The 11,437-nt window shown below is 50.8% G+C and overlaps 1 pseudogene; it reads left to right on the top strand.

Annotated features, from left to right (window-relative positions):
- The first annotated feature begins 5,980 nt into the window (after positions 1 to 5,980).
- LOC142430284 (small nuclear ribonucleoprotein Sm D2 pseudogene) lies at positions 5,981 to 6,383 on the top strand (annotated as a pseudogene).
- Positions 6,384 to 11,437: the final 5,054 nt, after the last annotated feature.

Below are 11,437 nucleotides of genomic sequence, written 5' to 3'. Positions count from 1 at the left end.
GTTCAAGGATCGTTTGTTGGTCTTTAGGAGTGTTTTCCAGTTCAGTCTGTTTGGGCACCACGACCTGGCCCCAAAGTCCACTTTCAGCATTCCTTGGGGACCTTGCTGCTCCATTCCCTTGCTGTTCCGCTGCACTCCCCCAGTGCTTTGCCTCGGTGTGGTGGGATCAGGTCAGGTGCAATTCCCCACTGTGTCTCCAGTGCTGTCCCCTGCAGAGCCATAGGTCAGTGTGGATTGTCTTTTTAGCAGTCCATGGTACTTTAGCACCACAATTCAAATGCATCGATTCAGTCTTCTTTATTGAATGTCCAACTTTGTTGCAGCCAGTGTTTCAATTCCTCTCACTGAGTGCCTTCCACCTTTAGATGCCCCTCTGCTTTACAATGGAACCCATCAACATCAGTATCCTAGGCATGAGTGAACTGAAATTGGCCATGTTGGATCACAGAAACACGTGGTTTACTATGCTGGGAATAACAAAACCAAGAGGAATGGCATGGCATTCCCTGTCAAAAGGACGTTGCAAATTCACTCTTGAAGCACAATGCTGCCTATCATTGGATTATATCTACCCGCTTTCAAGGAAGTCCAGTCAGTACAACACTTGTCCACTAACCACAAAGGTAGGGATGGAGAAATTGAAGAATTCTACCAATGACTTTAGTCAGAAATGGATAAAACTGTCAATCACGGTGTAGTGATAATTATTTGTAATGGGAATGCAAAAATTAGATACAAAGAGGAAGGAACAGAGTTGAAAAATATGAACTTATTGATACGAATGAAGCTGGAGAATATATTAATCATTTTGCAATGACTTCTTTGTAACAAATATCTTCAGGACCAAGGGTGTGAGGGACGATGCTGGGAGAGTGGAGGGTGAGTGGGTTGGAAAGGGGGAACTGATTACAAGGATCCACATGTGACCTCTTCCCTGGGAGAGGGACAGCAGAGAAGGGGGGAAGGGAGACTCCGGATAGGGCAAGATATGACAAAATAACGAGGTATAAATTACCAAGGGCACATGAGGGATGGGGGAAAGGGGAGGGAGGGTAAAAAAAAAAGAGGACCTGATGCAAGGCGCTTAAGTGGAGAGCAAATGCCTTGAGAACGATTGGGGCAGGGAATGTATGGATGTGCTTTATACAATTGATGTATGTACATGTATGGATGGTGATAAGAGTTGTATGAGTCCCTAATAAAATGTAAAAAAAGAAAAGAGGAGAAAAAAATGATTAGGGCAAAGACTGTACAGATGTGCTTTATACAATTGATGTATGTATATGTATGAACTGTGATAAGAATTGTATGAGCCCCTAATAAATTGTTAAAATTAAAAAACAAAAAAACACAAATGACAATGACACATACGGACTTCTCCAGATGGAATACACAGAAATAAAATCGACTACATCTGTGGGAAGAGACAATGGGGAAGTCCATTATCAGAGCTAAAAGGAGGCCAGGGGTCTACTATAGCAGGGACTACCAAGTGCTCATATGTAAGTTCAAGTTAAAGGTGAAAATAATGTAACCAAGTCCATCAGAGACCAAATACAACCCTGAGTCCATCCAACCTGCATTTCAGGAACAGATTTGATGCCTTGAACATTTAATGCAAGAAACCTAATGATCTGTGGGAGGACAGCAGGGCCCTCAGAGTGGATGTCAACATAGACCTGAAACATGCTCTGAGTTGTAGCATCGCTAAGGCAAGTATAAGAAATAACGAAGTCACAAAGTCAAGACCCAGAACAAATAATCATATCAATGCGAACAAGGGGGGAAGGCGGCATGGAGACCCATAGCCCATCTGTAGACAATTGAACAACCTGTCATAGATGGGTCACAAGGAAGAGATGAGCCAGTCAGGGTGCAGTGTAGCATCGATGAAGCATATAACTTTCATCAAGTTGTTTAATGCTCCCCCCTCCCCCCACTATCATGACTCCAATTCTACCTTACAAATCCAGCTAGACCATAGCATGTACACAGGGAACCCAGGACAAGTAAACCCCTCAGGACCAATAATGAGAGTAGCCCTAGCAGGAGGGTAAAGGGAAGGTGTGGGGAGAAAGGGAGAACCAATCACAGTGATCACATATAACCTCCTTCCCAAGGGATGAACAATAGAAAAGTGGGTGAAGGGACACAGCGGTCAGTGTAAGACACGGGGGGGAATAAAACCAACTTTATAAATTATCAAGAGTTGATGAGGGAGGGAGAGAAGGGGTGGATGTGAGCTGATACCAAGGATTCAAGTAGAGAGAAAATGTTTTGAAGATGATGATGGCAATATATGTACAAATGTGCTTGACACAATGGATGGATGGATGGATTGTGATAAGAGCTATAAGAGTCCCCAATAATATGATGGGGGGGGAGAAGAAGTCAAAGAGCTGAACAGAAAATTTCAAAGGGCAGCTCGAGAAGACAAAGTAAAATATTATAATGAAATGTCCAAGGACTAGAGTTAGAAAAACAAAAGAGGAAGTACACCCTCTGCATATCTTACACTGACAGAAAGAACACACAGAGTCACAGTACCAAAAAGAAATAATGAACATCTAATCATTTCAAGAGGTAGCATTTGAGCAAGACCCAGTGGTACCAAAGGAAGAAGCCCAAGCTACACGGTAAATATTCACCAGAAACTAGGCTCCGGGAATTGAAGTTGAAGTGGCTCAAGAAGCTGATGAAGCACTGAACGCACTCACTCATCTATGCCAAGAAATTTGGAGACGGCTACTTGGCCAACTGACTGGAAGAGGTCCATATTTGTACTCCTTCCAAAGACAGGTGACCCAATAAAATGATGCTTGAGGACAACTGGGAATTCGGGGAACCCTCTCCGTACCCCTGGAGCCTAGCCGAAAGGTTACAAAACGCAGCAGAAGGAAGAGACCACCATGGTGGTTTCCCCGAGTCAACCATGCTTGATGCCCTCCCCAGCCACGTGCGATGTCCCACTGCTGTTCCTACGGCTTCCGGTGGCTCGCTCCTCAGGGCGGACAGCCGATTCCGCCAGCACCGTCGATTCTCCACTGGAAGCTCCGCGGAGACCTGTTCACCGTGCATGACCCTGCTGCTATTTGAAATACTGGTGACAGCTTGCAGCAGCACACGAGCCACCGCCATGTGACAGACTAGCAGGCAAGTGGTGGGCACTGACCTGTCCACAGGCTGTGAAAGTCGGACCCTGAATGAGGAAGAACAGCGACGAATCAATGCCTTTGAACTGCAGGGCCGGAGAAGAGAGTCGAAAGCACCAGGGACTGTCACAAGAAACAAATTCGTCTTAGAAGTCCCATGAGAATGCTCTTTAGAGGCAAGGACGGACAGACTTGGTCTCATGTTTTGAACGTATTAGCAAGAGAGACCAGTCCCTGGAGAAGGGCATCATGCTTGGCAAAGTGCAGGGGCGGTGAAACAGAGGAAGGTCCTGGACAAGATGGGTGGACACAGTGGCCGTGACAGTGGGCTCAACGATGACAGCAATTGTAAGGCTGGCTCGGGCGGGGCAGTGTTTCATTCTATGGTACACGGGGTCACTGTGAATCAGGAAGCAACTGCCTTCAGGCAAAAATGTCTTTCGGTAACCAGGCCACTCACCTGACTTCCATTGTGCAGAGTTTTCCCAAGTCTATTCCAAGGTGGCGCTCACATGGCCTTCTGCCCCTAGGGAGGTACTAATTGTGTTAATTTGGGGTAGACTAGAGAAACAAATTCACAGACACTTTCATATGCATAGGAAAGAGCTTTATATATGAGCAGTTGAACATTGAGAAAACATCCCAGCCCAGTCCACATCAAGTCCATAAGTCCGATATTAGCCCAGATGTTCGATACCAATCTATAAAGTCCTCTTCAGACTCATGCAACACATGAAATGATGCCAAATACAGGAAGATCACAGGCCAGTGGGTGGAAAATCTTGTCGATCCAGTGGCGTTGTAAGCGTCTCAGCGCTGGCAGGGGTCTCCACGTGGCTCCTCCAGCTCCCAGGGCCCGGAGTCTATCAGCGGAGAGCCATGTGTCTTGTCAGCAGAGCGTCTCTACAGGGAGTCGATGTAGAGAGGGAGTGTATCTCTCTTCTCCAAGGAGGAAATTCAGGAGTTCCCAGAATTCTCAAAAGAAGGCCATGCCCACACAGAGACCTCATTGGCTATGACCCGATTGATAGACTAGACTTCACCTCTTCACTCTTAATCCTCTCAAGTCCCAAATTGACACCAGATGATGTAACGACCACAGTAAGAGGCTCCCATCCCCTGGGAGGTAAGGGGGTAAGCTCGCTCCTCACCATCCTTCATTCCACCACTGTTTCATAAGCACCCACTCTCTGCACCTATATTGCCTGATGGAGCTTACAGTGCTATAAATGTGTGAATGGCTAAGGTAATTTCAGCTGTGGCTTTTCTGAAGGATGTGACAAAGAGGAGGTGACTCATCAGGAGGGGAGCGGCTCTCAGGAGCCTGATTGGGGGGCCCTCTGGGAGGAGGTGACATTCAGACGAGACTTGGATGACAAGGAAGGACATCAGGCTCAGCACTGCAGCCGCCGTAAACAGCTCCTGGAAAGGCCCTGAGGCAGCATGGAGCCTGATGGGCTTGGGGAACAGGGAGGAAGCTGGCATCAGCAGGAGATGACCGGCGACTTGATGTTGGAGCCCCTGTAGACCACAGGAAGGTCGGAGTGATGGCCATGGAGGGGGGGGGCGAATTGTGGGCTTGGTTTGAAGGCACACTGGGCCTCTCCTCTTGGGCAGGTCCCCTGAGGAAACGGGCCAGCCCGACACCACCTGCCCACTGGGTGTCCTATGGATCCATGGTTGTGTCCCTGCCACCTGCCAGCACCTTCGCCACGATCTCCACATGCTTCAGAGCATCTGGTGGGTCTGAGAGTCAGAGTGGACCTCTGCCGGGCCAGGCACCATTGTTCTCCCTGTGGCTCCCCACAGGGATGTCCTTGGGGGCATTCTGGGAACATGGGGGGTGGTGTCCATGCCTGGTCATTCTTCTTAGGTGTACCAAGGACCTTTGTGCTGGGCATCCAGCAGCAGGCAGGGCACTGGGTCAGCACAGAGTGGGGTGCATGACAGAGACTCCACTGGGGACCAGGACTTGTTTCCCCAGGTCTGACCCACTCATCCCATTTACGATCCACTCTGGAAGTCAAGATGGATAGTCTCCTTTTGAGAGATTGTAACCTAAGATGCCAAACTAAAGTCCTTCCTGGGGAAGGTTGCAGCCTCCTGCCTGCATCCACTCCTGTGCCTGACACTCTGCGACATTCTTCCCTGGACCGGCTGACTTCTTCCCTGCGGTCCCACCCTGACCCATGCTCGTAGCTCCACTTCCTGCACTAAGGAAGTGATAGGAAGAGGAAACGCTGGTCTTTGGGAGCCTGGCAGGAAAGAGGACCCCAGGGCACAAGATGGACAGTGTCCAAAAAGCTGTGGGAGGAAAGGTCCAGGGGCTGGTGGAGCCGATGGGTCAGGGGGTCTCCAGCCACGGTGTGTCCAGTGTAGGAGGAGAGGGCCCGCTGTTGGGTCAAGTGCAGGAGCTCAAAGATCCCTTGGAGAAGCTGGGAGGAGGGGGTGCCCGTGGAGAGGAGCCAATGGGAGGGGAAGGTCCACATTCACATGAGCATGATGATCTTGTTCTGAAACATTTTTAATGGCCGAGTAATATTCCACTCCTCAGACACAGGAGCAATGGTGAGGACGGTGCAGGGCTGGGCAGGGTTTCGTTCTGTTGTGCATAAGGCTGCTATGGGTCAGAACCGACCCGATAGCACCTGACAACAGCAACAACAATAACAATCTTTCCCTAGGGAGCCCTGGTGCCATAGTGGTTTGGTGCAGTGGGTTATAGCGCTTGGTTGCTAATAGCAAGGTCAGCAGTTCAAAACCACCAGTCCCTTCACCTGAGAAGCACAGGGCTTTCTACTCCCGTAAAGAGTTACAACCTGAGAAGCAACGCGGAGAAGACGGGTTTGATCGGAGAACACAGCTAAGCTAAGCACCATGAGCCTCCTCAACAAGCCCAAGAGCGAGATGACCCCGGAGGAACTGCAGAAGCGGGAGGAGGAGGAGTTCAACACGGGGCCCCTCTCCGTGCTCACGCAGTCGGTCAAGAACAACACCCAGGTGCTCATCAACTGCCGCAACAAGAAGCTTCTGGGTCGCGTGAAGGCCTTCGACAGGCACTGCAACATGGTGCTGGAGAACATGAAGGAGATGTGGACCGAGGTCCCCAAGAGCGGCAAGGGCAAGAAGAAGTCCAAGCCCGTCAACAAAGACCGCTACATCTCCAAGATGTTCCTGCGAGGCGACTCCATCATCGTGGTGCTGTGGAACCCACTTATCGCTGGCAAATAGGGCCACACCGCCACGCCAGGAAGCCCTGCCCCGCATCTCCAGAAGAATAACTGCCCAGTGTTTGTTGTAAAAAAAAAAAAAAGAGTTACAACCTCGGAAACTCCTGCAGGGCGCTGAGTTGGCGTCGACCCAGTGGCGGTGGGTTTGGTGCAGTTCGAGACCTGCCGGTATAATCAGACTCCGTGAGGCCTTTTGGAGGATGGCCCAGTGATATCCTACTGTCTGCATGGACCACATTCTGTTGGTCTACCGCTTGATGGCATCATGATGTTGGGGTCCCAAAAGACAGAAACTGCCCCGAGTGAAGTCAGCAGGAAGTTGGGAGTGAGGGTGTCGATCTCCGAGGCCTGGCCATCAAAGGCACTGGAGCGTCCTCCTTGCTGTCTCTTGGATCACGAGCTCTGGAGGAAGCTGGCCGCCATGTTGTGTGGAGGCCCCAGCCGCTCTCTGGAGCCGTCCACCTGGAGAGGAACTGAGGCCTCCAGCCACAGCCCTGTGAGGGAGCCGCCTCGGACAGGCTCCTGCGGCCCCACTCCAGCCTTCAGATGAAGCTTGCCATCTTGGCTGCAAGCTCCTTGAGACCCTGAGCCAGAACCACACAGCTGAGCTCAGCCCAATTCCTGCCCCACGAGCTCTCTGGGAGACAGGTGTGAGCTGTCACTGAGCGCTGGCACAGCAATGGATGACTGTCAGAGATGTCTCAGCTCCATCTCCACCCAGCATGTGGCTGAGGGGGGCAGAGTGGGGGCCCTCCATGAGGGGAAGGAGGAAGACCAACCATCTCCAGCAGGCCTCACTGTGCATCTTGCAAAATGACCTACCTAGAATGTTTATTGCCATCTGTTTGTGGGCGTCAAAGCAGCAACAATCTGTGTGCATCCCCCACGCCCCAGCCCACAATGGCGGCTTATTAAAAATAAACCAGCCACAGAATGTATTAATTTTATAACCCTCCCCCACCGAGCTGAGTCTTATTTCTAGGCACCAGCTCTTCAAGAGATGGCGCGATGCCCACACCGCCCTCGCACTGAGAGTCATCCTTGGGGTGGGGGTCAACTGTGTGCATCAGGAAATAAAATTATTGGGCCTTCAAGATTCAGTGCTTAATATACCCCAGCTCTGGTCAGAACTTTTGCACCTGTTTTGTTTTCTTTTAAACATATACATTTTAAAACAAACTACTACGATAATCTTTAACTCTGGAATCAGGGAAAACATGGCTTCTCAGTTTCTGTGGGTGAATTTTATCCTTTGCTCTGACTAACCAGAAACTCAGCTGAACTCCCAAGGTCACGTCCTTATTGGTCGGTCAAAGCATGTGATACGATGCCTCCTCCAATCACAAGCAAGCAAGGTGGGGCCAAGGAGGCAGAGGCTGACAGGTATGGCTGCGTACAGGCCACTGACTCAGGGCCTTTGTCTCCCCCATTTTGCAGATGAGGAAATGGAGGCAGGCAGGTTTCCTCCACAAACTTCAAGAAAAGGGCAGAAGATTTGGGTCCCCTAGCAGCGTGGTGAAGACACTAGACGGTGCCTGGCTAGCAGAAAGAATAGCATGTGGGGTCTTAAAGGCATGTTTTCAAACAAGCAACCATCTGGACGAAGTGGCACATGCAAGTCCCCATGGACGAAGCACACCAGCCTGTGTGAGTGATCCAAGGTTTGTAAATAATATCGAAACCTGAAGGAGGGAAGGCTAGCAGAGCTTAAATTGTGGACACCTGGTTTGCAGAAGGCGATGGACGACAGCGGAAACCCAAAATTCCTTTGCAGGGCCCGCACCTGGATTAAGGCTCTGTGAGCCCCCTTTGATGAAAGCTGAGAGATGTGAATGGCCATCGTATCAGACAGAGCACTGGCAGGCAGAGGTCAAAATGTAATATCTTATCGTTTGGTTTCCCCTTAGATTCATTTTAAAGCTATCTCCATCTCTCTCTTTCTTTAAAGGAAGGGGAAGTACTCGCGGATTAAGCCCGTGGGAATCCCCTGTGACCATGGACCAGGGATGTGAATCGCCTTGCTAACACGAGGATACACTGGGAAGTGGATTGGTGCAGATTCAGGTCGGTGTCAATTTAGCACCCTGCCATTTGATCTTCCTTATGATTCATTTAAGTGTGTTCTGCTTTTTAATGTTTTCTGCTTTCTCTTCGGCCGAAGGCTATTCTGTTCTGCTTTATTGGTGCCAGCTGTTTTGTTTTTAACTGTTTTCTCTGTACATGAAACCCAGGATAGGTAAATCTACAGAGACAGTAACTGGACTCATGGTTCCTTAGGGGTGTGGCGGGGGGGGGGGGAATTGGGAGCTAATGATTACAAGAACAAAGAGAATGTTCTACGATTGATTGTGGTGACGACTGTACAACTCTTCTCGATGTTATTGAACTGTTGCCTTGTATGACACAGGACTTTTATGCCAATAAAACCATGGGGGGGCGGCGGGGGGGTGTTGGCAATTCAAGCCTGGCTCCACAGGAGGATTTATGTACCGCAGAGTCATGGGTGAAAAAATCCTGAAGCCACCAGGGAACCAGGCTGAGCCAAAAACCCAATCCCATGATATAAGTTGGTGTCTTTTAGAGAACGTTTTCTGAAATGACACCTTTTAAATGGAGGACAGATGAGTGGTCGCCAGGGGTTGAGGGGAGACCATTTGGTGCGGTGGGTTATGGCACTTGGCTGCTAACAGCAAGGTCAGCAGTTCGAAACCACTAGTCGCTCTGCCAGAGAAAGACAGGGCTTTCTACTCCTGTAAACAGTTACAGCCTCAGGAGCCCACAGTGGGTGGCCATGAGTAGGCATTGACTCGACGGCAGTGCGTCCACAGTTAAGTATTTTAGCAAGCATGATTGCCTTCTCCCAGAACTAGTCCCTCCTGTTACCGTGCCCAACGTGTTGAGAGCCAGTCTCTCCATCCTGGAGTCTAAGGAGCACTGTGGGTGTAACTCCTTCACAGCAGACTTGTTTGCCCTCCCGGCAGTCAGTCCATGGCCTCACTTCCTCTCTGACTTCCCTTATTCGCTGCCAGCTTCCCCGTGCACAGGAACCGGTTGGCAATGCCGACAGAACACCCAGGGCGCGAGCAGAAAGAAGCTGTTTGGAAAATGATGATGGCAACATACGTACAAATGTGTCTCATACACTTGATGCATGGATTGTTATAAGAGCTGTAAGAGCCCTCGAGGCGATGGTTTCTTAATAATAATAATAATATCAAAAAGGAATGAGTAGGTGACTACGTGGATGAATGTTGAAAACATGATGCTCGGTGACAAGTTGTTGTTGGACGCTGTCCAGCCCTCTGTTGAGCCCTCTTCCGCATCTTGTTGGGGGCTTTCCTCTTTGCCGCGGCCCCCGCACTACACCAAACATGAAGTCCTTCTCCAGGGACTGGCCTCCTGACAACACGTCCAAAGTGGGCGCGGCCGAGTCTCGCCGTCCTCCCCTCAGGAGCGCTCTGCCATTCTTCGTCCACTGTAGCGGGGTCTATCCTCGGAGCGGTCTGGCACTTTCCATACTCTCCTCCAGCGCCCAAACACAAATGCACGTGCCTGTTTCTGTCCTCCTTATTCAATGCCCAACTTCCACATGCACAGGAGCCCTTGTGGTGTAGTGGGAGATGCCCCTGGGTCAGCAGTTCAAAACTGGAAGTTGCTCAAAGGGGGAAAGGTGAGGCTTTCTATTGCCTTAGAGAGGTGCAGGCTGGGAACCGCATGGTGGCCCTTCTGTACTGTCTTATGGGGTCTCTGTGGCGTCGTTGGTCCTTTCGGCATTCCATCGTGCTTCCCATCTCCTTTACCAGCTCCGCAGATGCCCACGGAGTGTCAGATTCCACCGATGCCAAGTGCCCAGACAGCTGTACACAGGCAGGAAGTCGGTTTGTGGGTGCCTGGGGCTAGGGCAGCAGTGGGAGTCTGGTCCAGGGTCTCCTCCCTATAGGCTCCCAAGTGGCTCCGTCGAATTAGGAACTTGCTACTTGCGCTGAGAAACAGCCCATTTTCAGGACAGCCCAGTGGCTGGTGTCAAAGTTGGGACCCTGCTCTCTCCGCAGCTGGGTGAGCCAGCACCTGAGACTATAGCCTAACCTGTGGTACTCAGCCGGCCCCACGCCATGTCTTCCCTGCTCCCCCACGTCCATCTCGTTGGAATTCTGACACCTTTCTGTATTGCTTGGGGACGAACACGGTCAATGAAGTCGTCTCCACGAAGGCGACTGAGGATCACTAAGACACCGGAGGAGATTGCTCCTGCATCATAAACGCCTCTCTCATTGTCTGTGTCCAGAAAGAGCGCATCTGGTCAGTCAGCAGAGACATCCTGAGACTGTCCTAGCACCGAGGGATCTCATGGGCAGGGTCAGCTTGCTAAGGGACCTCAGTTGCATCCCACGATTGGTCTTAAACCTGGCTTCAGCCAAAGCACCTGGACAAGTATGTGAGACCCGCCCCTACCCCCGCGGGGTGGACCCCAAGTAGGAACTGTGCACTGCTGTTGCTCCGTGCCGAGAGTCTGTTCTGACCCCAGCGCCCCTGTGCTCCACGGGAGCAAGCCCTGCCCAGCCCTGCGCCTTCCTCACAATGCTCTGTTTTAGTTCATTGCCAAGGCCACTGCGTCAGTCCATTTCCTGGAGGCACCGCCTCTTCTTTGCCAACGCTCTGCTTTATCAAACATGGCGTCCCGATTGGAATGAGGGGGCTCGGAATGGAGACCCTAAGCCCATCTGTAGACAGTTGGACATCTCCTCACAGAAGGGTCAAAAGGAAGGAGCGAGCCAGGCAGGGTGCAGCGCAGCACCTACGAAACACACAACATTCCTCTAGTTCTTAAATGCTTCCTCCCCCCGCACAATCATGACTCCAGTTCTACCTTACAAATCTGGCTAGACCAGAGCATGTACGCTAGCACAGATAAGAGCTCTTGATACACAGACTCCAGGACCAATAACGAGAGTAGCAATACCATGAGGGTAGGGGGAAGGTGGGGGGAGAAGGGGGAGAAAGGGGGAACCAATCGCAATGGTCGATATACAACTCCCACCCTACCAGGGGAATGAA

Source organism: Tenrec ecaudatus, chromosome 1, assembly GCF_050624435.1.
Source record: "Tenrec ecaudatus isolate mTenEca1 chromosome 1, mTenEca1.hap1, whole genome shotgun sequence".
In the NCBI taxonomy this organism is placed as follows: Eukaryota; Metazoa; Chordata; class Mammalia; order Afrosoricida; family Tenrecidae; genus Tenrec; species Tenrec ecaudatus.
Note: the sequence above shows the minus strand (reverse complement) of the source record. Positions and strands in the feature narration are given on the sequence as shown.